Source organism: Periophthalmus magnuspinnatus, chromosome 14 (genome assembly GCF_009829125.3).
Source record: "Periophthalmus magnuspinnatus isolate fPerMag1 chromosome 14, fPerMag1.2.pri, whole genome shotgun sequence".
Lineage (NCBI taxonomy): Eukaryota > Metazoa > Chordata > Actinopteri > Gobiiformes > Gobiidae > Periophthalmus > Periophthalmus magnuspinnatus.
In genome coordinates, this window is record NC_047139.1 from 14,592,565 (window position 1) to 14,616,966 (window position 24,402).

Here is a 24,402-nt window from a genome sequence, read left to right on the forward strand (position 1 = left end):
AGATTATAGATTTTGGAGGTATAAGAACAGTGTGATTGGTTTATCAGGTATCCACACTTCAAACTCCTTGTGTATAGTCAGAAACACCTGGCTGTAATCAGGGCAGTCCTGTGTGATGTTGCGTAGCACTTGAAATTGCAGCGGCTACTGGAAGAGGCACACACTCAGTTTTTGTTTGATGATTAGGGACAGAACACAACTTTTAAAACAACATATACACAGTGTAGTAGCAGAAAAAGTGTATTCAGTGTTTCGTTTCATTTTAATCTTATTGGTTTAAAGATAAATCACAATCTATTTCATTTAATGACAAAAAACAAAACTAAAAAACTCAGAAGGTGGGCTTGTTTCCTTTCAACCCTGTCAATGTGGGTCGTTCAGCTAATGGACAGAGTTTTGCTGGTAATTGATACATATTTAATTCAATACACATTTTGTTTTTATCTTGAAAAACGTAATGTTATTTTCCGAACTCAATATGATACGTGCATTTTTTTTTTATTATTATTATTTTGATAACTTAATCATGATTTGATGAAGATGATACATGTCCAGTCAGTTTAATATAATAAATTAAAATAAAACCAACTTATTTTATGCTTCACCCACTGACTACATGCATTGTTTCTTTTACTTTTGGAGCCATAGTTTATCTCCTCAGTACTACAGTTTTCAACAGCTTGCACCACGAAAAAAATATTAAGATGAATGGACTTACCTTCTGCGGTTCGTGAGCTATTTCTCTCATTCTTGGAGGTAGGTAGTTAAATTTACTCAGTTACATAAGAAAAGAAATGTTACTTTTCAGAATACTTTTATAGCTGCATACTTTTACTCCAACAGTAATATTTTTTTCATTGAAGTAACAGTACTCTTACTTGGGTAAAAGTTTTGGTTCCTCTTCCCACTTTTTCATCTTATGTGATAAATTTCTTGGACCACTTCTATTTTGTACTTCGACTTGAGCAATATTATTTTGAAGTAGCACTACTCTTACTTGTGTATAATTTTCGGCTACTCCACTACCTCTGCTCTTTCTGTTCTAACACAACAGTCTGCTCTGTTATCTGTGATCTCTGACTCTTCTCTCTGAGTCTGTATGATCTGGGCCTGCTGTCCCCCGGGGCTTTGCCTTTGTCCACCTTCTCCTCTGGAACTCAGCTTTGATTGTGGGTTGCAGCTCATTTCAAAAGCTTATACAAAGCTATTTTGAGAAATATGAGACCTGAAACACTAGTTTTGTTTTGCTTTTTTGTGATTATTTTGACTTTTTGGGCTTTGAGTAAAAAGGATGTCAGGAAATAGAGTTTATGACACAACTGTCAGATCTGTGCTTCTGTTTGGTGCTTATGATTTGGGCATTCGTCCACTGATCCAAAGGTTAGCAGTTTGAATACCTCTCTTGACATCATTAGTAGAGCGGTCAGATCCACTTACCCACATGTTGGCGGTGCAATTCTAGCTCCCACAGATGAATATGTCCTTGGGCAAGAAACTTAACCCACCTAGTCCCAAATGTATGTGTACATGAATGTGTGTGTGAATGGGTGGATCTTTCCTTAATATAAAGCACTTTGATTGCCTTGAAGGTGGAAAAGCTCTATATAAACTTGTGACTGTTCCGTCTGAAGCCTTGTGCCACTTCTGTCCATGTATCTTCTATCAGCTTCTATCTAACTTTTATCAGCACTTTTTATCATGTTCCGTTCTGCCTCGTTGGTGTGTGCACCCTCAGTCATGCTCCAATACTGTGCTCACAGATAATAACAGAGAAAGGACGTGGGTATGTTTTTGAATATTGGATTATGCAGGAGCTGACCATGGTCCTGAAACAAGCAGCTCTTTACAAGAAGCCAATTAACTTGATTTTGTGCAAATGCAGAAGATTTATAATTTTACTCTGCAGCATATGATGTGATACTTAAAGAGGGGCTACTACGCAAAATCAACTTCTTTGAGTTTTCTCCCATGTTATAATGTTGTTCTCATATCAAAAACATGCCTGAAGAGGCTTTAGATTTTGTCCAATATAATATTCTACAGCTTTACAAACCTACTGTGTTGTGCAGTGTTTCATTAACACCTGTTGTAATGTGACAGGGCTGTGAAGGAGGAGAAGTGACTTTTGACTCAGAGTGTGAAATTTATAAAGCATGTTAAGATGTTGTTTTCAACAAATTTTGCACTTTCAAAACAACTGAAGGTAACATGGTGATTTAAATATGTTATATTTTAGCAAATTAATTAATGGAAGTAAAATCCCCCTCTCTAAGATTAATGCCATACTGAGCAGTACGGTTGTTTGTTACATTACAACCTAATTGTAAACAAAGGCAAAAGCTGGTCTTATTTACACTTTTGACAAATAAAACAAAATCAACACCTTTAATTTGTCCTGTTTTTTCCAGCTTTTTTTTCATAACCTGCCAAACTATGATCAAACTTGACCACCCATACAATCCTACCAAATTAACTAATGCTTTGAAAAACATGAAAACCTCTCATATACACATTAAAGGTACAGTATGTAGCTTTAAAAAAATGTACTACAATCACAACTGAACCTGGGTGTCCAGTGCCTTAACATAGAGGACACATAGAAGACACATTCTCAGTATATGAACAGGCCATTCCTTATGTGAAAGCTCAGAACCTCCAGAATTCACTCACTGAGCTGCAGAGGCTGCACTAGCACTGATTAATGATTGACTGCAGGTGCTGAGGTTTAGGTTAAGAGGATTCAGATCAGAGAGAGTCCTTTTAGGTTTAATATTGAAACACTCCAAAGAGACTTAAGGAAATCATGTCAAACATTTTTGTAACTACAACTAAATCAGCCTTACAATTATTATCTGCAAAATCTATATTTGATTTGAACATGTTTATCTCAGCTGGAGACACACAAGAAAATCTCACATGTACTTGCTTTAAACAGAAACAACAGAACAAAATAGAATTGCAATGTTATTCTTCACTTATAAGTTGTACCTTATGCATTCTGAGCATCCTAATGAGTTTATAAGCATATTTGAGTTTATAAGCATCTTTCACTAGAGGGTGGAGTGGGTGAGGGTAAAGCTAACAACAGATGATCTGACAATAAGATGCTTTCTAATTAGATGCAGACAGCGTGCAGGAAAACATATTTTAACCTCAAAAACAGCTTATGCAATATATCTGTACTGGGGCAAGACAAATTTTAATCAAATGGGGAAAAAATCAAGTCCAGGCCCTTCAAAGATGCCCAGACTTCCCTTTCCACACACACACACACTCCTCTGGCTCCTCCACACTTGTCTTTTTCTTAAGCCACATGTTGGTGTCATCTTTATGCATCTCTTTTTTCTCATGCTGACCTATTTTCAAATGTATTTTTCACCAACTGCAGCCCCACTAACATCTGCTGTTCATCCAATTTATTTGACAAAGGCCCATTAAACTGCCTTCTAAAATGAGCCAATATCGACTTGGTTCATTCAAACGTCTTAACCTTATCATTTTCCACACTATAGATATTTCATGGGCAATTTGGATCTGTCTCTCCTGATTAGCCCTATGGCAGGTTGAAGTGTTTTGTATTCCTATTGCACAACCTGCTTCATTTTGTGTCTTAGCGGTTCTATGTAAATGAGTTGATTAACTTGAGAGATTGTAAATGGACGGTATTTGAGGTAGGGCTGCACGGTTTAGGAAGGAAAATCTAATTGCGATTTTACTGACAAGCATTGATTGATTACGTTCGTGATATGTGTTTTACAAGTTCTGCTCAGGGTGCACGTTGCCAAAAACTCCAAAAGACTGAAAGCTGAACAGCTAAACTAATTGCCTGGCATCAACACCTCTTAAATACTTTACGAAGTTGTGAGTCCTCGGTGAATCTTCCCATTTTCACATGCACGTGATTGACAGGTGAATTAGCCAATCAGGAACACTTATGGTCCGGTCCGTCCGCATCAAAACAAATATGGCTGCTTATGAGGGATAAAAAGAAAGGAAAAAATGTCGCAGGGCACTGAAAAAGTGGTGACTGGACTAATAATCCTCCAATTTTTTTTTTAAACAGAGGGATAACAACTAAACTAATACAAGAATCCCATTTGTAGAGGTCAAAAGTACAGATACATTTTTCTAACTTCTAGATAGTTGCAGCCTTTCCAGTTTGATATTTGCAGCAACTGAAATTGCTATATTAATTTTAATCGCAGGTCTACTTTAAGGCTCAAAAAACAGAATGGAGATGCTCGTTAAAGAGGGGATATTACGCAAAGTCCTCAAAAACACTGAAGAGGTGTTAGGTGTCATTCATGCATGTTTGAGTTATCTAGCAATCTCTCCTGGGCCCTATTCGAACCCTCCTTATGGTTAGCTGTACGATTCTGTCCAAGACTCAACTTACAAGCCTGCGTCATCCATGATCCCACAAAACTATTTTCCATAAATATTCAAAAGCTTGAACTGATACGATGTGCAGTAGTTTCATTAGTGGGGGGTGCGGGCTGATTGCGTTGTGATGGCGCTCTGAAGGGGGAGTGACTTAGCGCAGGGAGCAATGGGTGGGGCGACTGAGAGAGTCAAAAACGAAAGTGAAACTTATAAAACATGTTTGGCTATTTTCTGTGAATATAGCATTTTCAAAACAATAAAACGTAACATGGTGGTCTAAATATGTCATGTGCTGGCAGTTAACCCTATAGAGGCGGATGCTGTCTTCGCTAATAGAGTGCGGTTGCGGACTTTCTATTACTGTATCTCCGCAACCAATTGTGCTCTCATGTAAATTCAAACGGCATTTCAAAGCAGAGGCATGGGGCTATTTAAATATGTTACTGTCATTACGGTAATCTGCCTCCGTTGTCCCTCGAAGATGACCAATCAGAGCGCAGGTGCCGCAAGGACTTTTCCAGTCAGTTATACAATGCGTCAAAGAAAAAATACAGATGGATATGTAAAATAGAGGTAGTTGTGTGAAAAAATGCAGTATATTCTAATACTTCCTTTAACATGATTTTTATGGCTAAAAAAAGAATGAAAGTCTAGGCGAGCTATACTGGTCTATAGTGTGCTCAGTCCTTAAAGGGTTAATAGCCCATAGAAGCGTAATACTCCTTTAAACTGTGAGATCCTGATGGCACTTTAGAAGCCTGAACAATTTAGCGAATGTCAATTAACACTTAGCTCTAATTTAGTATATACAACTTCACACAAAGATAATTACTGTTGGGGATGTTTTCTTAACACATGGAGGATGCTGTATTCACACTTAAACAATTCATCTGATCATAGCCACTTGGGTACAACCACAAGGATAATCACAGCACTAAAACCTAATGTATTTCACAGATGATGAATTAGTGATGTGGCCTTCATGACCGAGTCGGCTCTTTTGAACGCGTCCTTAAAGCAGACCTATTCTGCAAAATCGCCTTTTTAGAGCTTTTAACCATGTTGTAATAGATTCCCTTCTCATTTATCCTCTCAAAGTTACATTTAGAGTGATTCATGCATGTTTGAGTAATCTTTATACTCCCGTTTTCAAGACGTCATTGCTCTGATCTGCCTCCTTTTTCACCACCACTGATATACACCTACTGCTCTGCACTTACTTCATTCTGTTTATCTTGTGATACGTGTGGGACTCTGCAGTGTTGTGTAGTCATTTAGGTAAAAAAAAAAAAAAAAAAAGTGCTGCTCGCTAGCGCAATCTGCAGCTATCCATAGGAGGCGCCGACAGCTGCTCTTTGTTGTGATGGCATTTATGGCGACGTCAGCTCCCAATGGGCACCACAGTTTTCCCAACGCAGAAGTCAGCAGCCTTGTTTCTTTGAAGTCCTTTTAGATTAATATTGCAATTTAAAATGTCCAAATTATAGCACAATGATCCACGAGTTTCAAAGACTAACTAAATAGCAGGCACAAGCATAATAACTCTTTTTAACATAGTTTGAAGCAGATCTCTTTTTTTTTCTTTCAAATTTTATGCATTTTTATACTAATTTATTTAAGCAGAGTAGACAACATGACTGAGAACTTTATATACAATAAACATATTTGGCAGTATTAGTTTATTTATTTATTTTTTTCTGTAGTGCAACTAGTGAAGTGACGCTTATGAATGAATTGGCTCTTTTGAACAGCTCCATAACGTGAACTTTTGGAACCGGATTTCATTTTTTAAAAGAACCAAATCTTTTTCTTTCTAATTTATATACATTTTTACCCTGAACCAACACAAGCATCAGCACAGACGAAAAATAGACAACACGAGTGCGAGATTTGTGACTCAGAAAAAACATATTTGACATCGTAATAACAGTTAAATTTTTAATTATTATTGAAGTGCAACATTTTATTTAGATTATTCATGATTCCAAAGCGTAAACACACTTCCACTCTCAGTTTGAATCATTTCTCTTATTAGTTTGCAGATAAAATGAGTTCTCACATTGACTTCTGTCATATAAATAAATTGGAAAAGAGCTAGTCTTTTGAACAGGTCTTTGAAATGAACAGATCCAAAAGATTCAGATCCCGTAAAAGAGCGGAAAATCTCATCATTAAGTGAAACGCCTTATTTGATTTAAGACACAACAAGTAAACGCACCTCCACTTTCAGTTTGAATCGTTTTAAACAAATCTTAGCCTTGGTCATTTCTCTCTGGGATTAGTTTGGAGATAAAATAAGATCTCACATGAATAAAAAGGAGAGCAAGTCTTTTGAACAGCTCTTAGAATTGAACCGAAAAGATTTGGGATTGAACAATAGTGACACAAAAAAAAAAAAAAAAACGACGCAGAGCTAATTTTAGTCACATGATGTAAGTACAATGATGCTTTCTTGTCCAGACATAAGTTGTGTTTTTATCTGTTTATAAGTTGACGTCACCCGATACGACTTCTCCGTTCTAAGATACTGCTCTTTTTATTTGGAACTGGTTTTATGTATTCATCGAAAGACTCAATACATTTATCCAGAGACCACACCACACGGGCTTGTCAAATAAAACAGCAAAATCCCACAGCGCAGAGGCACAAATGTACTGAGCACTCACGCAGCAAATGCCAATCAATACAGGATTACTCAAACACACATGAATCGATCAAAATACAGCTTTGAGTTAGCGAACCATTAAAAGGCACCGTGCTTGATTTCTCTTAACAAAAACAGTTTTTAGTGATCCAAACATATTTCTGCACTTACTTCCAAGCATCCTAATTATTCATCTTCATAAGCACTTTTGCTGTCACTGTAAAGCCAACAACAACTAGCATACTAACCCGCACTTCCTGATTATTGGACCATAAAACGTGATAATTAGACGTAGGCAGCATACAGCAGACTTATTATGAGCTCATGAACTGCTTATACAAGGTGTTTGTACTGGGGCAAGACCAGTTTTGTCCAAATACATGGAAAACAATTCTGATACAAGACCTTTAAAACACTAACACTGTAAATTAAATGTGTCTTTTCAGTCTATAGGGGGAGCTATGACACTCTGATCAGGTAAGGAAGGGGTTAAAAGACTGAGATTTGACTTAAGTGGGTTGGGCCTGATAACTTAACAATCCATTAAAGCTTTTTATGGAATTGAATAACCACTAAAAATCATGTTATTGGTAACACAGAGGTGATTTATGGTGTAACATTATTGGCTGCAGTTATTACATTCATTACCTGCGGCGGATAGTACTCAGTTACATTTCCTTTTTGATGAAACTGTACTTTTCAGAATACTTTTCTAGCAGTGTACTTTTATTCCTACTTGAGTAAACTTTCTTGAATTAACAGTACTCTTATTTGAGTAAACGATTCAGTGACAAAAGCTTTATGTTGACAATATGAAATGCTTTAAACATTTGTGTTTCTTCCCATCGCTCCTTCAGATATGATTTCGTTTGTCTCATTTTTGTGTCCATCCTTTGACCGACTTATGGCGCTGTGATGAAAACTAAATTTGCCTTTATGTTCTGTAGCTACTGGGACATTTTACACAGTTCACACTCGCAAACCCTCGGCTTTAATTTCACTTCTCCTGATGTTGTTTAGATCAGCTCGGAGGCTCTGCTCTTTTCAATCACTCAGTGCCAAAGGCAGCTGAGTGACGGTAATGAGTTGCACCTCTCCATTTTGGACGTTCAGGCCTGAATCCAAAAGTCTGAACCACGGGCCCTTAGACTTTAATCACGGGGCCTGAGTCTTCTCATCACCATCTCATTTAAAAACAATTGCTTGCCTGCTTTGCTGCACCGTTCCCTTTATTTACTGACTCTAGTTTGGTGGCTAAAGTGTCATTAAACCAAACCTATCAAAAGGTGCAATTTAGAGCAGAGTGAAAAACAACTGAGAAGAAAATAATGAACTTTTGTCTAAATCTCTGACCTGGGGTATTAACTGCCAACATAACGTATTTAGATCACCATGTTACCTTTTATTGTTTTGAAAATTCTATATTTGCTGAAAACAACGTATTAACATTTTTTATAAGTTTTACTTTCATTTTTGACACTGCGTCTCCCCTCCGTTTGCTCCCCATGCTAACTCACTCCCACTTCACAGCACTATTGCAACTGTACTCATTCTGCTTATGAAACTAGGGGAGATTGCTAAAATACTCAAACCTACATGGATGACATACAACCTCTTCAGATATGTTGTTGAAGGAACAACGTGATAGAAACCTGAAAAAAAAAAATTCGAATTTGTATAACATTCCTTCTTTAAATTGTTCAAGTGAATTTAAAGTGCACTTGACAGATTAATATATTTTTCTAGTTATTACTTGGTTTGGTGGGATAGTACCAGTGTTAAATATTCATCATAGTTGTACATGAGTTAAATGGCAGTTTCTGAAGAAATGTAGAAAACAAAAAGTTGGAAAATACAGGAAGTACCTCTATCTTTCTCATCAGCTGTCATCAGTTCCATCCAAAATGCAGAGACAATTTATACACAAGGAAGCCATTTTTTGACAGATTAAGCATTGATTTAACAAATAAAAAAGTGTTGGAGTGTATTTGTATTGGTGAAGTCATAACTGTGGTGCAATTTAGAGATGTTTTGGCCCTTGCTTACATTATGGATACCTCTACATATGTCATACCTGCTGCCCATGTCCAACCAGGAAGTAAAACTATAAACTTCACCAAAATTACTAAACTAGAAAACACTAGGCAAAATGTTGTGCAGTCTAACCTGTCATATGCACTTTAAGTGTCACATAAAAGTATTCTGTACAGGCATATGCAATATTTTCTTAGTAACCTTAGTTCTTCAAACATTGTTACACAGTATGGATTATTTGTGTTATTACTTTTAACTTCCTTTTGAGTACCTATGCTTTGGCATTTCATGCTTTAAAACTTAAATACACACATTACTTCCTTCTACTTGGACCTGTTGTTAGCAAGCCCTCTACTGACAGCAGGGGTAAGGAGCTATGGAAAAAAAAACATGCAGCTGTAAAGGTGGTCTTTTTGTTTTAGTATTTTTTTCTCAATCTACAGATCTAAGGCTCGCCCTCCTTGGTTCCAAATGTTCCTAGCCTAATATTGAGCAGCTCTGTGAGGCAGTGCGGAGGATCAGACATTTTCCATTGACAAAAGTATATTCTGTTTATCTGCGGCTCTTTAAACAGGATTTAAAACAAATCAAATGAAGCATTTGTCCAAAACAGCATCTGGAGAGAAGCTTTTCATGGTTCTTGTGCGCAGCGTGGCTCTAATTTGAAAATAAAATTTCTCTTTTAGCTGTTTTGTGTTCTCTCCAGTCTGCTGAGGCTCACTGCTCACTTCCTCACATCAGAGGGAATTGTTTGTTTCATGCCTGTTATACTGATAATGGAGAGTATTAAAAGGCAAGGCTTTGAACAAAGAAAAAAAGAAATTGGCAGATGCATCCAGGATAAACATGCAAGAAAGAATGTTAGATGTGTTGCAACCAAAGTGATTGAACAAAATCATTAGTCATTATCAAAGAGTTACTGAAATTTCTAAAAAGCAAAAAAATATATATTTCACAATAAAGACTGTGGTTACTTTAACACTGGCGTTAAACATTGCTGCACAACTAAAAGTGTCATTTCAAACTGCAATGTGAGCAAGGCATGGTAAATAGTCACATTTTTAAATAGCACTTAACATCAAGGAACCACTCACACACATTCATACACCAGTGTACACAGACACTGAGGGCAAGGTGGGCTGAGTCTTGCCCAATAACATAACAGCATTTATCTCTGAAAGCTGGAAACGCACCGCCAACCTGTGGGTCAGTGAATCTGACCGTTCAACCAATGATGTTTATGTCGAGACTCCGCCAGCCTTCAGATCAGTGGACGAACACTCTACCAACAGAGCTACTGTCGCTTACTGTAATGAAAAGCATTAAGCAAAGCAGATTAAAGAGCAATCTATTACAGGATGTTTCATTTTTTTTGAAAAACATGCAGAGGGAAGCACTTTATGCATTTGTGGGTGAGAAAGATGGCTGCTTTTCTCTCAAATGGATTTAACCAAAGTTAGATTTTTTGACTTGTTCCACTGTCGTGACACTTCAACCACTCAGCTTGGACATATCAGCTCGAAATCGTTGAAACAATATCCCCACCCAGCATTTTCTTCTGGATCACAGCTGATACCCAAGCCCAGTATTGTTTGTTTAAAGGCAATACACGTAAATGGTTTGCCGTGGTCCGAGGTTATTCCACACTTACCTTATGCATTTTGAGCATTCTAAATTATTCACCACAAGGAGTTTATAAGCTGCCCTTTCCACAACTCTCAGAGGCCAGAGCAGAGTTTAGCCATCACAGTAATGCTAACAACAACTAGCATGCTAAGAGTGTACTTCCTGATTATCGGACAATGAAACGCCTTACGGTAAATGAAAGGGAAACAATATGACCCGATTAAAACCTCTAAAAAGTTGATTTAGCATAATAGGACCACTTTAAAGCAGATTGTCAGAGAATTGGCAGTCTGTCAAAGTTGTGTATTTTTTATGATTTTTTTTTCTTGCATTGGAATAATTAGTGTTGTCTCTCTCTGGCGGTGTTCGGTGATTGACGGGGCGCTGTATTCACCCCCAGGCGGAGAGCTGTTTCATGAGATCTGGAGAGAGCATCCTCCACCTGTCAAACTGTCATGTTCAACAAGACGGACACTAATGGTCTGCGTCAAACCAGCACGTTTTGAGTACACACTGAGATCGCTCGAGCCATTAGGAGATATTACAGTGTGATGTACAACACACATAAAAAAGGGTGTAATTATAGTGAACAAGCACTTCTCTAGATTTACAAGAGCAACTGTTCTGCATAATTAAAAGGCGTTGTACATAACTTTTATTGTCTTAAAAATGTGGAAAACACAACTAGTTTTAGCTTTCAGAGGCCGTCACGGTAATGCTCACAACAACTAGCATGCTAACACCAACTTTACTTTGGTTAATATGCTTTATAATTAGATTCAGCACACAGTCGTCTCATTTTGACCCCAAACCTGTACTGGGGCAAAACTGATTTTAAACATAGTCAGGTACAGCCAGTTTAAGGCACTCTTAACCTTTCTCTAGGCCTTTTTTATTGCCCCCTTAAGGAAATTTGTGCTCTATATTTGACCCATCCTTCAAGGCCACTGAGGCAAGAATAGTGGACACAACTCCGCACCCAGGGACCCATTTCCAGAACTTGGCGCAGCTTTGTCAGGATTTCCTTATCTGTGGTGTTTTGGTTCTCAAGACGATCATCCAATCGGAAAGCATGAACTGAACTAACTGAAATCCAGTTGGTTTAAACCTAAATCCTCTCCTCACTGCCTAAACCCCAGCACCTGCAGCCAATCATTAATCAATGCCTCTGCTGCTGCGAATATATCCTGTCTATATACTGAGAATGAGAAACATTTTTTAGTTGTCTTCAATATGTAGGTTAAGGCACTGACAACCCAGGTTCAATTGTGATTGTGGTGGCCATTTTAAAACTGTAAATCACTAGCTACATACAGTTCATGCAGTCCAATGTTGTAAATAGTGTAACATTACTAACCAGTACTAGTGATATAGGAACCAGTTATACTCTGATCCATTGATGATCTCGCCTTTCTGCTCAAATGAATAGCTTCCCTTTCAGTTGGAGCAAAATCATAAAACTAAAATCCAGCTTAATTTTATGGATAGAAACTGATTTGCATTTGGAGCAGAACCAAGACTTGAAGAGTTTCCCGGTTGGATAATCAGTCGACAAAATGCGGAACATCTGCCTGTGTGATAAACAGTCGGAGGTACGGGAGCGTGCAGCTAAAGCCTGCCTCTGGAGGAGCATCTGTTGTGAGTGCACCAGGGCCAAACACCTCACTGCAGCAGGGGCATCAGTAATCAGGAGTTACTATGGTTTTATTGTTTGAATAACATTGAGGTTTTAGCACAGCCATAGACTGGCTGGTGTAATTATGTCAGGCAAGACAGGGGCTAACCTTCCATCAGAAAAGCAACTTGGTGCACATCTAAATCTGAAATGTAAATATTTGATTTGACTGTTTAAAGAGCCTCATGCAGCTCTGTCAAGCCTCTGGTGCAGCTCTTTGCACTTTGAGAAAAATCAAAGTGAGTTTAGGAAAAAACAAGAGAAAAAAAATCTTTATTTAGCAGAATAAAAACGGAAAAGGCTGGAGCCTCCTAACAGCAAAACAGTATCCAATATTTTTATTATTTTTTTTATTTTTTTAGTCTAGAGCAAATCCCAGCCTCATGTTTCAATGGAATCTCAAGACTGGTACGAATAGAAAAGATTCTATAGGCTGCCAAGTTATAAATATTACTTATAAAAAACACCAGAATGCAAGAAATTACATATAACAAGTAATATTATTAGTATATTGCAAGTTAATAAATAGATCACTGATTAATAGCAGAAACAGTTAACATTCTTTTAAATTGGGTGGGTGTAAAGTCCTTGCCTGAAGTGGATGAGTTTAAGCATCTCTGGGTCCTGTTCACGAGTGAGGGAAGGAGGGAGTGTGAGATTGACAGGTGGATCGGTGCAGCGTCTGCAGTGATGCGGTCGCTGTATCGGACTGTTGTGAAAGAGCTGAGTCAAAAGGCAAAGCTCCCAATTTACTGATCAATCTACGTTCCCACCCTCACCTATGGTCATGAGCTCTGGGTAATGACCAAAAGGACAAGAACGGAGATACAAGTGAAATGAGTTTCCTCCACAGGGTGGCTGGGTGCACCCTTAGGGATAGGGTGAGGAGCTTGGAGTAGAGACGCTGCTCCTCCACATCAAGAGGATCCAGCTGGAGGTGGCTCAAGCATCTCTTCAGGATGCCTCATTAGGGAGGTGTTCCGGGCATGTCCCACTGGGAGGAGGCCCTGGGAAGACCCAGGACACGCTGGAGGGACTATGTCTCTCGACTGGCCTGACTTTCATTTGGTTTGAAATGGGCCAATGTGGTTCTTTTGCTGTTAAAGGTTGCAGACCCCTGATTAGACAACTCTTATTTGTAATTACATTATACTGGTTTCAGTGTTTGCTGCAGTCAAGTGTCTTGGGTGCAAGAAGAGTCACCAGGAGAGATACAGCTCTTCAAGAAGGCATTTTATTATTTTTCATAATTTCTCAAACAGCTTGTTCAACAATTTATATATCACTGCACGTGATCTAATTACAGTGGTATTTATACACTCCCATTCAATAGAAGCTTATTACAATATTAATATTCAGGCATGCCAAATAGTTCAATATTTGGCATGCCTGTGCAATAGTAGATCAACACACGTACAATTAAACCCAGTGGTTCTTAAACAGTGCAAAATGCTACGATAGTGTGTCTTGATTGTAATCTGAGAGATCCCATAAACACATTCCTACTGACAATTACACTAGGAGCAGACTAGGATAGGCATTCAACTGCAAGTAGTAAGAAGCAGCCAGGCAAAAAATATCTTTAGACATATACTCACTTGTTTCAGGTCAGCAGCTACAAGCTATAGTCTGTTCAGTGGACTAGAACATATTGTTTTGGTCCGCTTGAATGTATTTGTACTTCTGATTGCTACTGCTAAATTACTAGGTGTCCCAGAACACCCATTTGCACCATAGATGATTTGGGGAAAAGACTAATTGAATTTGGTTGTTTTATGCATGTAAATGAAGAGACTTTGTTTACAACTGAATTCACGTAAAAATGTGTACTCACATTTTCTTCAACACAATGAGAGCAAATGGAGGGTGACCTGCCTGCCTGCTCTTTCTATCTGCTAAATCCTCTGCAGCACATTAAGAGTAAATCATTTATAGAATTTGTCTATTCATATCTTTCCCAGCACATCTCCTGCTTACATCTCCTGATATGCCACTCTCTGCACCTCAGATCAGGATAAAAGCTTTTGTTTTCCCTCCCGAAATGTGTAAATGCAAAATAGGAGGAATACTTCTTAATGGAAGCTGTGAAAGCTGGTGTTGGAACATGACAGATAAAACAGGAAAGCGATGTGTATCCAATGTGTGTGTGTGTGAAGCATTATGACATCCCTTTGAGAGGTGTATCAAAAGGCTTAGTACATATTATACAGCATTTTTTTGTTAATTAGACCTGCCAATCACTGCCACCCTCGGAGAGCTCTAAACAGGAGGTCTTGGGGTCTTGTCTGCTATTGCTCTCTGAAGCAGTACGAGCGAAGAGGGAAAGCAGCCAACTTCAGGCCGACCCACTTAAACTTAAATCATGGAAGTATAATAAGATCTGGAAGATGAACCAAAAATGGCATGGTATTGGTTTCAAAGGCCCAGGCTCATTAGTGCATGAGGCCGTCCGCTCAAGAGGGGCTAGCGCCTCTCAACCGTGTGACGAAAGAAAAGTGCGCTGCGTGATTAGTTATGACCAATCAGTGTGATGTGTCCAGAGTGACGCTTGCGTGGGCTCAGACCGTTACCAGGCTAAATCTTACAAAGCTAACTTTTAGTGACTTTGAGGATGTAAGCTCATGTTGTGAATATAGAAGAATTTCCTCAAAATCCGACCTTTGTGAAAACTGTAAGTCCCTGTCAGCCGAATGCGAGCAGTTTGATTTCACACAAAAAATGCAGTGAAGGTCTTTGGAAAAATTCTTTCTAGGCCAGAGCTACTGCAGCAAGCTTTTAAACTTGTAATATTTTTTTCTGAATGTTTATGGAGAAAATTAGTGGGAATTTTACTTTACTTACCTGGAACCAGGGGGTTGGCGGTCACTGTTGAGCTTCATTATAGATCCACGAGTTCAACCAAAAAACAACATCTACACAAAAGCTCTCTTCACAGAAACAAGAGACTATCCAGTAGTTCTTCCTTTTCAGACATATTGTGCCTTTTTTCCAGGTGTGTAGTAACTTCCTCTTCAAAACGGCAGAACTGATAGACCTCCTGTCATCATAGTGTTTCTATTGGAAAAATTGCAATGCGATGATTTTAATCCCTGCATGTCTAACCCGGAGTCTGAATGTTTCCATAATTACAAGTAAATACAGAGCAGTGGGCGGAGACCAGAGGTAGGTAAAATCTGTGTTTTCTGAGCATTCCAGTATTGAATGTAGGACATTGCTGGATTACTCAAACATACAGGAGTCAATTGAATACAACTATGAATACACTAGTGATGTGCGAACACAGTTATAACATGGCTAAAAGGAAAGTCTTTTACATAATTGTCCCCTTTAAAAAAGTTCTATATTGCTCAAAATGGACTCTTATGGAGGTTTTAGCAATGTGAGAATGATTTTACCACCTCAAAAACATACCAGGAGTTGTTTTATTTCATTCACACGTTTGAGTAACTCTGCATTATTAGTCTGTCTACATCTCTGAAGCTCAAAATGCTCCGTTCCACCTTGTTCCACCTTAAAAACTCCTGCTTCAAGAGAAAAGCTACTTTATACCTTTAGTTCAGTAGATATTGGCAATTTCAGGGTTGAAATCATCCAAATGACTCTAGTGAAGCTGTATGAAGTTTAAAAACAGTGGAGAACATAACAGAGAATAAAACACAACTCTGAGTGTGTTTGTACAATTTTTTACTTCTATTAACTGCTAACACATTACATATTTTGATCGGCATGTTACCTTTTATTGTTTTGAAAATGCTATATTTGCCGAAAGCACTGTATTAACATGTTTTATAGGGCTGACTTTTTTTTGCGCTCTGAGTCTCCCCTTCCTTTGCCAAGTCACTCTCCCTTCAGAGCATTATCACAAGCTGGCGTCCCGCTAATGAAACTACTGGACATCACATCAGGTTTGTTGCTGTGTACTGTTTTATATCATATTTTTCTATGTTTATGGAGAATTGTCATGTGGGAGCATGGATGACATAGGCTTGTGAGCTCAGCATTGCACAGGATCTTGCCGTTAACCATACAGAGGGTTCAAATAGGGCCCGGGAGAGATCACTAAAATATTGAAACATGCATGGATGACATCTAAACCTTCTTCAGCCATGTTTTTGATGAAAGAAAATGTTATAACATGGTAGAAGGCTCATAAAAAGCAGATTTTGCATAATACCCCCTCTACTCTTTAAACATGTCACCAGTTGAATCGGATTCATTGGCACTGAGCAAGTCCCCTGTCCAGCAGTAGAGGACGATCATCACAACAAAGGCATTCTGGGTGTCCATTACAAACCCTAGCACCAAAAGCATGTCTCCCTTTTTCAGCTTGCTCACATTCATGCACAAATAAACGATTATAGTGGGTTTAAAGGGCCCATGGTGTTTGAATGTGAGAGTCGGTGGTTGGTCATCGTCCAGGGGTCTGTGTCCAAAGCGGCTGTCATATGTCTCTTGTACAGAACAAATCTACCCATTTTGGATTTTGCTGTTACATTATATGGAACGCTGCAGTGAACAGGCTATTCCAACACTTGTATTGGACATCCAAATGCATTTTCAACAGTAGGCTACCAAAGCTGCCCGACAAAGTGATTGAGCTTTCTGCCAGTCTGTTGTCCTATTATCCAGACAGATGAAGATGAATTTGTCTCACCACTAAAGTTTCTGTGTGTGTCTTCTGTCACTGACTGTGTTTACATCCGTATGAAAAATCTGATAATTAACTAATTTCTGGATTAATCAGATTATTGAAATATCATTAACAGTTACATTTGATGTGGGTAATCTGATTTATTTCCAATTGTTCACACTAGCAACAGGGAAAGAGAAATTGGTATTAAAAGTGTTATACTGAAAGTCTTCCAGATACAGTAGTTATTGTTGTATGTAACTTTTTAGCATAAATTGAGCACAAATTTGTTTTTTCAATCAAACACCTACTTGTTCCCATGGGCGTGTTGTTCTTTTGGCTATAATATTTCCACAGTAAGGCATAAAACACCATTGAGAATGTTTCCAAGTATGGTTTTAGCTTTCTATTTCCATGGAGTCAGGCAGGTGACGTGCCAACTCCATAAAGTTACACACTGTTTTGACACATGTTAGTGACTCTGTGGTCCAACTCCAGCGTACAGTGAATTCAGTTCTGTTTACTTTATTTTTGGGTCCGTCTTGTTCACACACACCGTGCATCATTCACCACAAACATGTACTATGAGCCACGTGAAAGTCCATCAGCTGATCGCCAAACTTATTTCTATAACAACGTGCTTCAAGCAGACAGAATATGTGGATGCACTTTACCTATACGCGATGGCCTTTTCTTTCACCTGTGGCTAAATACACTGTGAGGTCTGTAGGCTTATGCGATGGTGGCGGAAGAGAAAAAGCTTTTTGAACCACACAGACAGCCCAAGGCTCATATGCGCAGATAAACTCAGGCTTCCCTGCGCAGACAGAGGCAGAAGGAGACTGTCTTTGATATTATGTTGATCGAAATGACCTTGTCAAACAGCAAATCTAGTGCACATTTACACAAATATATGTGATCCAAGTTATTTTTTTGCCCAATTTTAAGCACTTTCACTGTCACCACAGACTGTGTAGGTTGGCCCGAGGTCATCCAAATTCACACTGCACTCGTCCCACTCCAGAGTACGTTTTCTGTGATCCAGAGTGCGAATGTTGGATTCACACTGGCCCAAGCGCTCTGGTCTTGAAACAAATGCCCTTTTATGTCGACCTAACAAGTGGCCGTGTGAAAACGACCTTAGTGTAGCTAAATAGACTTGGTGGACAAAAAGAAACTGTAAACACTAGGTGCAGTTAGATCTTCCCTTCAGAGAAATATAAGGTACTGTCCACCAGCAATCTGACCAGAACTGTGGTTTGTGGTTTGGATGAGCAGCAAAACATCTTCACTCAAAAACCTTTTGCCCAGTTGACAGATTTAAATTTTTCTTTTACAATGAACCTTTAATTAATAAATCTAATTATACTAGTCAATTTTATATTAGTCAATTTTACTGCTATGTAAATGTGCAGAGAGTGGAGAGGTAACAGTAACAGCACTGCTCTCCAAGTTTCTCTAAAGATGAAAGTCTGCTGTGTCTTTTTATCCTCTTCTTCGTCAAATCACCACGGGAGGGGCTGAAGCTCTGTTCTCGTCTCAAAGGTTGTTGTGATGTTGTGTCGTTCTGCAAAGGGAGAGAGATCAGAGAACTGTGTGTTTGGAAAGTATGAGCCATCCCATCCTAACGGTACAGTTGATTACACTTGTACTGGACATCCAAATGCATTTTCAACAGTAGGCTACCAAAGCTGTCCGACCGAGTGACTGAGCTTTCTGCCAGTCTGTTGTCCTATTATTCAGACAGATGAAAATGAATTTGTCCCACCACTGAAGTCTCTGTGTGCGTCTTCTGTCACTGGCTGTGTTTACATGCTTAATAAAAATCTGATAATTGATGGATTTCTGGATTTATCAGATTATTGAAATATCAACAGTTACATCTGATGTGAGTAATCTGATTTATTTCCAATTGTTCACACCTATGCAGGTTTTGACAAGGAAAATTATGCAAAGAAATACATAGTCTAAAAAAAATAAAAAGGCAAACTAATGTAAAAAAGACAAAAGCAAGAGAGAAAGAGAAATTGTTAAAGTATTAAAAGCAAATGGTACAGTTGATAAAGAACCCACTTGCCCCTGTGATTCTGTTTCAGCTGTTGTATGGATTAACATTATGGCAATGGAACCATGGCCTTACTCACTGTCTTGGATTGGAGCATGGCCCCCAACTCATGTGCTGCAAAAAATTACATTTAAAAGGTTCTATAATGGGTTATTTTCTGACCTGGAGTTGTCTTCTGTTTTATTCAAATGTTTAAAACACAAATCCTGAATATTTAGGCTTAGGAGTTCTTCTCTCAAACAGACAACACTCCCACCTTACGATGTCACCTGATAATATAGCCCACTGTGTTTTTAAACTTCATACACCTTCACTCCTTTGGAGGATTTCAGCCACGGAACTGCCAATGCCTGCTGAACTAAGGGTAAAAGGCTGCTGGCAACTGGAAAACTACCACTTTATGACATAATGAACAAAGCATTTTGAGCATTGGAGATTCAAACAGACTAATAAACCAGGATAACTCGAATATGAGTGAATGAAACAAAACACATCACTGGGTAGGTAGCAGGAGCATGCACCAAGATGAATTCTGATGATATAATCTTGCTTTGCAAGATTATATAACATGGCTTAAAATTCACAATAATCCATTTAGGACCTTTAAGTTAAAATAACTTTGATTAAGAACATATTATCTTGACTGGAGAAGACTTGATTTAGATTTTTTCTTAGTTAAATTTTGACTATTTTAAAGTCCTACCATGTAACTTTTTAGCCACAAATAAACCCACAGTGAAGGTAAAGCTGTGAGTGAGTTTCATCTACACAAAACAGACATCTGGAGGAGGACCTCCACCTTTTTCCCAATGGAAATGCTGTTTTTAGCTACTATCTTCAACTTTCTTTCACCCCTAGAAAAAGTTGCTGTTAGTGCAACTTGTTTTTCAATACAAAAATCCTGTTCCAATTTGTAATTACTTTAGTTGTTGTTACAAGGAAAAAAAGAGACTGACACAAAAATAGCATACTGGCCAGACACAGACCAGCAGCCTCGAACAGGTGTGCTGAATCTTCTTAAATGGGGGAGGCGGCTGCAGATCAGCCACAGGATTGGCCAGGCGGGGAAAAAGTCCTCCAATCACCAACAAAGGCTCACACAGCCAGGATTTCATGGGGGGAAGGAGATAGATTCAGCAACACACTAACGTATACGTAACAAATAATAACAACTGAAAAGAACTTAAGGCCTGTAACAGTTGTCAATTCAAATATTCTGAAGTAAAGATATAAAATGTATAGTTCAGGTGATGGACTTGGCAGGTCGCTCAGACTGACCACATCTCAGGAAGTAACAACAGCTGATAAATGACAAGTCACCCTCAAAACTAATGAAGATGGATCGCAGCTAGAAGCCCAAACATGTCAAGTAGATAATTAAATACATTAATTATCTTTGGAAAGAAATAAAGTTTGTGATTACATTTTTGGGCAGTAGTGTTCATGTTCATTTTGTTCAGCCAAGTCTAGTGCACACCGTGAATTATGAATGGTTCAAATTCCAGATGGAAAATAGAGTACACAGTTGATTTTATTCAGTACGGCAGAGTTCCACTGATGCTTGACCTGTTTCTTGCTCATCTTTACTAAATCAGGTCAAAGAAGTTGTCATAGAATGGAGAGTGTAAAGCCCCCCAACTGGACAAGTGCAGCAGGTGAAGTGTTTATTTTACACAGTACTGTTCCTCTTTCAGTGCCATGTGGAGCCCTCAGTGTGTGGGCCGATGAGAGCAGCTCAGTCCTGGTGATCTCCCTCTCATCCGTGGAGTGGCCACTGCAGTGGGTCCCAAAAATTCATGTTTAATGCATGTGTCTCTGCCTGTGTTCTATCCCTGTCTCTGCATGTGTCTGAACGGGTCAAACTGGAGCTCTACATTTAAAGCACTATGTTATTCTGCTTTCTTGGTATAACATTGGCCACAGTTTGCCGATATAACTAGTGGTACAATGTGATATGGACAGAGAGAATTCTATTACACCAGCATCTCCACTAGAGCTGCGTGAAATGGTAATAAAAAATCTGATCTCATCCCTGTGTCTATGTGGTTTTATTAAATAATAATGTTCATGTCTATTTGGTAACGTTTTATAACAAGGGGACATGAACTTATGCATTATCATATTCAGCTGCCATGTAATTTGTTTTGGATAAAGGATGAGGATCATATCATCTTCTTATAATTTACATAAAATGTATTATTTTAAATTGATCTATGGGAACCATGTTGTCATTTTTCTATGCCATGCATTATGGGAACAAGTCAAAATTCTCCATCTGCTGGGTCTAAAAAACAAAATTGTAGATCTGATTCTTCTGATGCTCCCAATGATTTATTTAATAGCACCACAACTTGTGGCAGGTTTCAGAGAAAGTTTTTAAACTGTCCTTTTTTATATATATATATATATATATGTGTGTGTGTGTGTGTGTGTGTGTCTATGTACATGTTATGAATGTTATGTTAATAATATGTTATTGTTTTGTTAATTTTAGCAGCTCCCATACACTTAGTATACCAATATTCATTGTATATAAAAATTGTTATTATCTGGCACAGTCGTTTTAATGATTTGTACTTATAACAAGTGCTGAATCAATAAATTAATATGGTGCATACTTTAGCCTACATTGCTACCACCACTTCCTGGACTGTTGGCAGGTCTTCCGACATTTGGTTCACTCAGTCTCCACTTACGGCTCAACTTGCTGTGGCACTTTCTGCTATGTGCACCAACTGAAGTGAAGTCGGGTCATAGGTTTTGATGTTTTTCATGGGATCTGCTGTAGCCACTCCTCCACTTTGGGGGTCACTGCCCCGAGTGCTCCGATGACCACGGGCACCACTGATGCTCCTGATATTTCTGGGGTTTCTCATGTTCCTTTACCTGATGTTCCCATTACTTGGTACTGCAATCTCCACCACAATGGCTTCAGCTGAAGAAGACATTGCTTCTATCTATAGACAGGCTTAAAAGTATGCCCACCGATCTTCACAACACAATGACAGTTAGTTACCCGTTATGTTAAAATCAGCACACTTGATAACTGGCAGCTGTACATGGCCATGAGGGCAGAGCACATTCTCCTCCCTCTCCATACTCAAGTTCCAGGGCTTTAAAAAGGAAAGTCACTTGCCAGAGTTTATGAAGTGATACATTAGATTCTTTTCTCAGCTGCTTTTCATCACTTAATGATCATAACCTAAAACTATAGGGACAGCACAGTGACCTCTTTAGAACAGACTTTTATTTAACCCCTTGAGAAAATTGGTTTGCAGTGGTTTTGCAAGATTTTCACAAACATGACATAATGATTGTACGTACCTTTTATAATTTTGAAAATGCAATATTTGTTGAAAACATTTAATAAGTTCCAATTCCATCCATTGTCTCTTCTTGCTCACTCCCCTTTCAGAGTGCTGAAGAGGGCAAACAATCAGTGTGCATCCCTCTACTGCACATGGCATCAGGTTTGTGAAATTCTAGTGTATTGTTTTGTATCATGCTTTTGCATATTTATGGAAATTGCCATGCAGGTGCATGGGTGCCATTGGCTTGTACTGCTAACCTCTTGAGGCATGTTTTTGATGAGGGAACTGCAAAAAGTTGATTTTGCATGATATCCACTCTTAAGCACATTACCTCCTGTTCTCTCCATGTGACCCACTGACCCAGAATGCACTGCTCTATTGTTGATCTCTCTTTACCTTAAAATTCAAATGCATTTGCAATTTAACCTGAAATGTTGTTGTTTCTCTGTCTCTTCCCATTTTACTAAAGGCATAAGGGTTTATCATTGAAACAATGCTCAATGACTTGTCAATAGTGAATAAGCCCACAGCTCAGCCGAGGTCGGGCTCTTCTTCCAGCCGGGGGATCCCACGTGACCATCTATTTTCTTCATCATTAGTGACACAGAGCATCCATCCATGCATCTCCGCCCACTGCCCTCTGTCTGTTTACTGCTTTGTTTAAGAATAAATAGACTTGGGAGACTCAAGTGAGAGCAGCAATGTGAGAGTAGGACTGGGTGATGGTTTGACTCATAGATATTGTAGTACTGTGGTATTGTAGTATTGTAAGCCACGTGACAAATATTGAGCTGTCTGCCTTTCCCTCTATGCATTTATGGCTATATATTATTTCCATGTGCAAACAATCGTCATGTGTGATGCATTGTGTACATATTACCTTATTGGGTGCCCATACTGTGTTTTTGAAGGTAGTATTTTCAAGCTTTTTGGGATAGCTCAGTGTTTACCTCTTTCCTCTGGGCAAATAGTTTTACTGTTTGCTCTTTACCTTTGCCAATATAACTCTTTTTTAACAGTAAAAAACCCACCTTCAAAAATAATAACACTATAATGTCAAGCCAAAAACAGTGGAATGAGTAAAGTCTGCCCCTTTTCTCAATGCTCAGGGCTGAATACAGATCTGTCATTAATGATTTTGTCCCGTGGTGTGAAAATGAATAAAAGCTTAATGTGACAAAGACAAAAGAGCTGGTAGTGAACATGAGGAGGACCCACTGACCCCAATGAACATACCGGGTAAGGATGCGGAAATGGTTGAGGACTATAAATATCTGGGAGTACACATTGACAATAAACTGGAGAGCCGGTTGTACCTCCTAAAAAGGTTGCGTTCTTTTAATATCTGCAGGACCGTGCTGCGTATGTTTTATGGGTCTGTGGTGCACTCCTGTATGCATGTAAGCAGTCACATGCTGAGGGAGCAGGCTGACCACACCAGGCTGAATACACTGATCTGAAAGGCCATTAGGCTATACAACTCCTCCCTCTGAATCATCTCTAACTATTTTACACATTTCACAGATTATTTTTTTTTTTACATTTTGTAATTTTTTAACATTTTAAACTTTTACTTTATTGCCCCAGGAACATTTTTATTACAGTTTTTATATGGATGATTCATACTACATTTTTTGTATTTTGGATATTTTTTTTAGAGCTGCAGCAACTAAATCACTTCCCACAAGGATCAATGAAGTGATTCTGAAAACAGCATAGCCACTTCACTTAACATGATCACTTCATATAATTTAAACTTTTATTCAGAACAAGACTTTTTTTTTTTTGCATCACATCTCCAATCCACAACAAATACATGCAAGCAGTCTATTTTATGATGGGTGCTGCAGCAGTATTAATGATTTTGTACCAGCTATTTTTAGCCACACAAAAGATAAACACAGGAAAACACTTGAATTTCAATACCACGTTATTGTATCAAGATGGAGCCTTTTATTTGTTAATTTCTGTTTGACCAAAATGAGACACAGACGTCAACACCGGCCAACCATGGATTGGTAATAAGAATTGGAT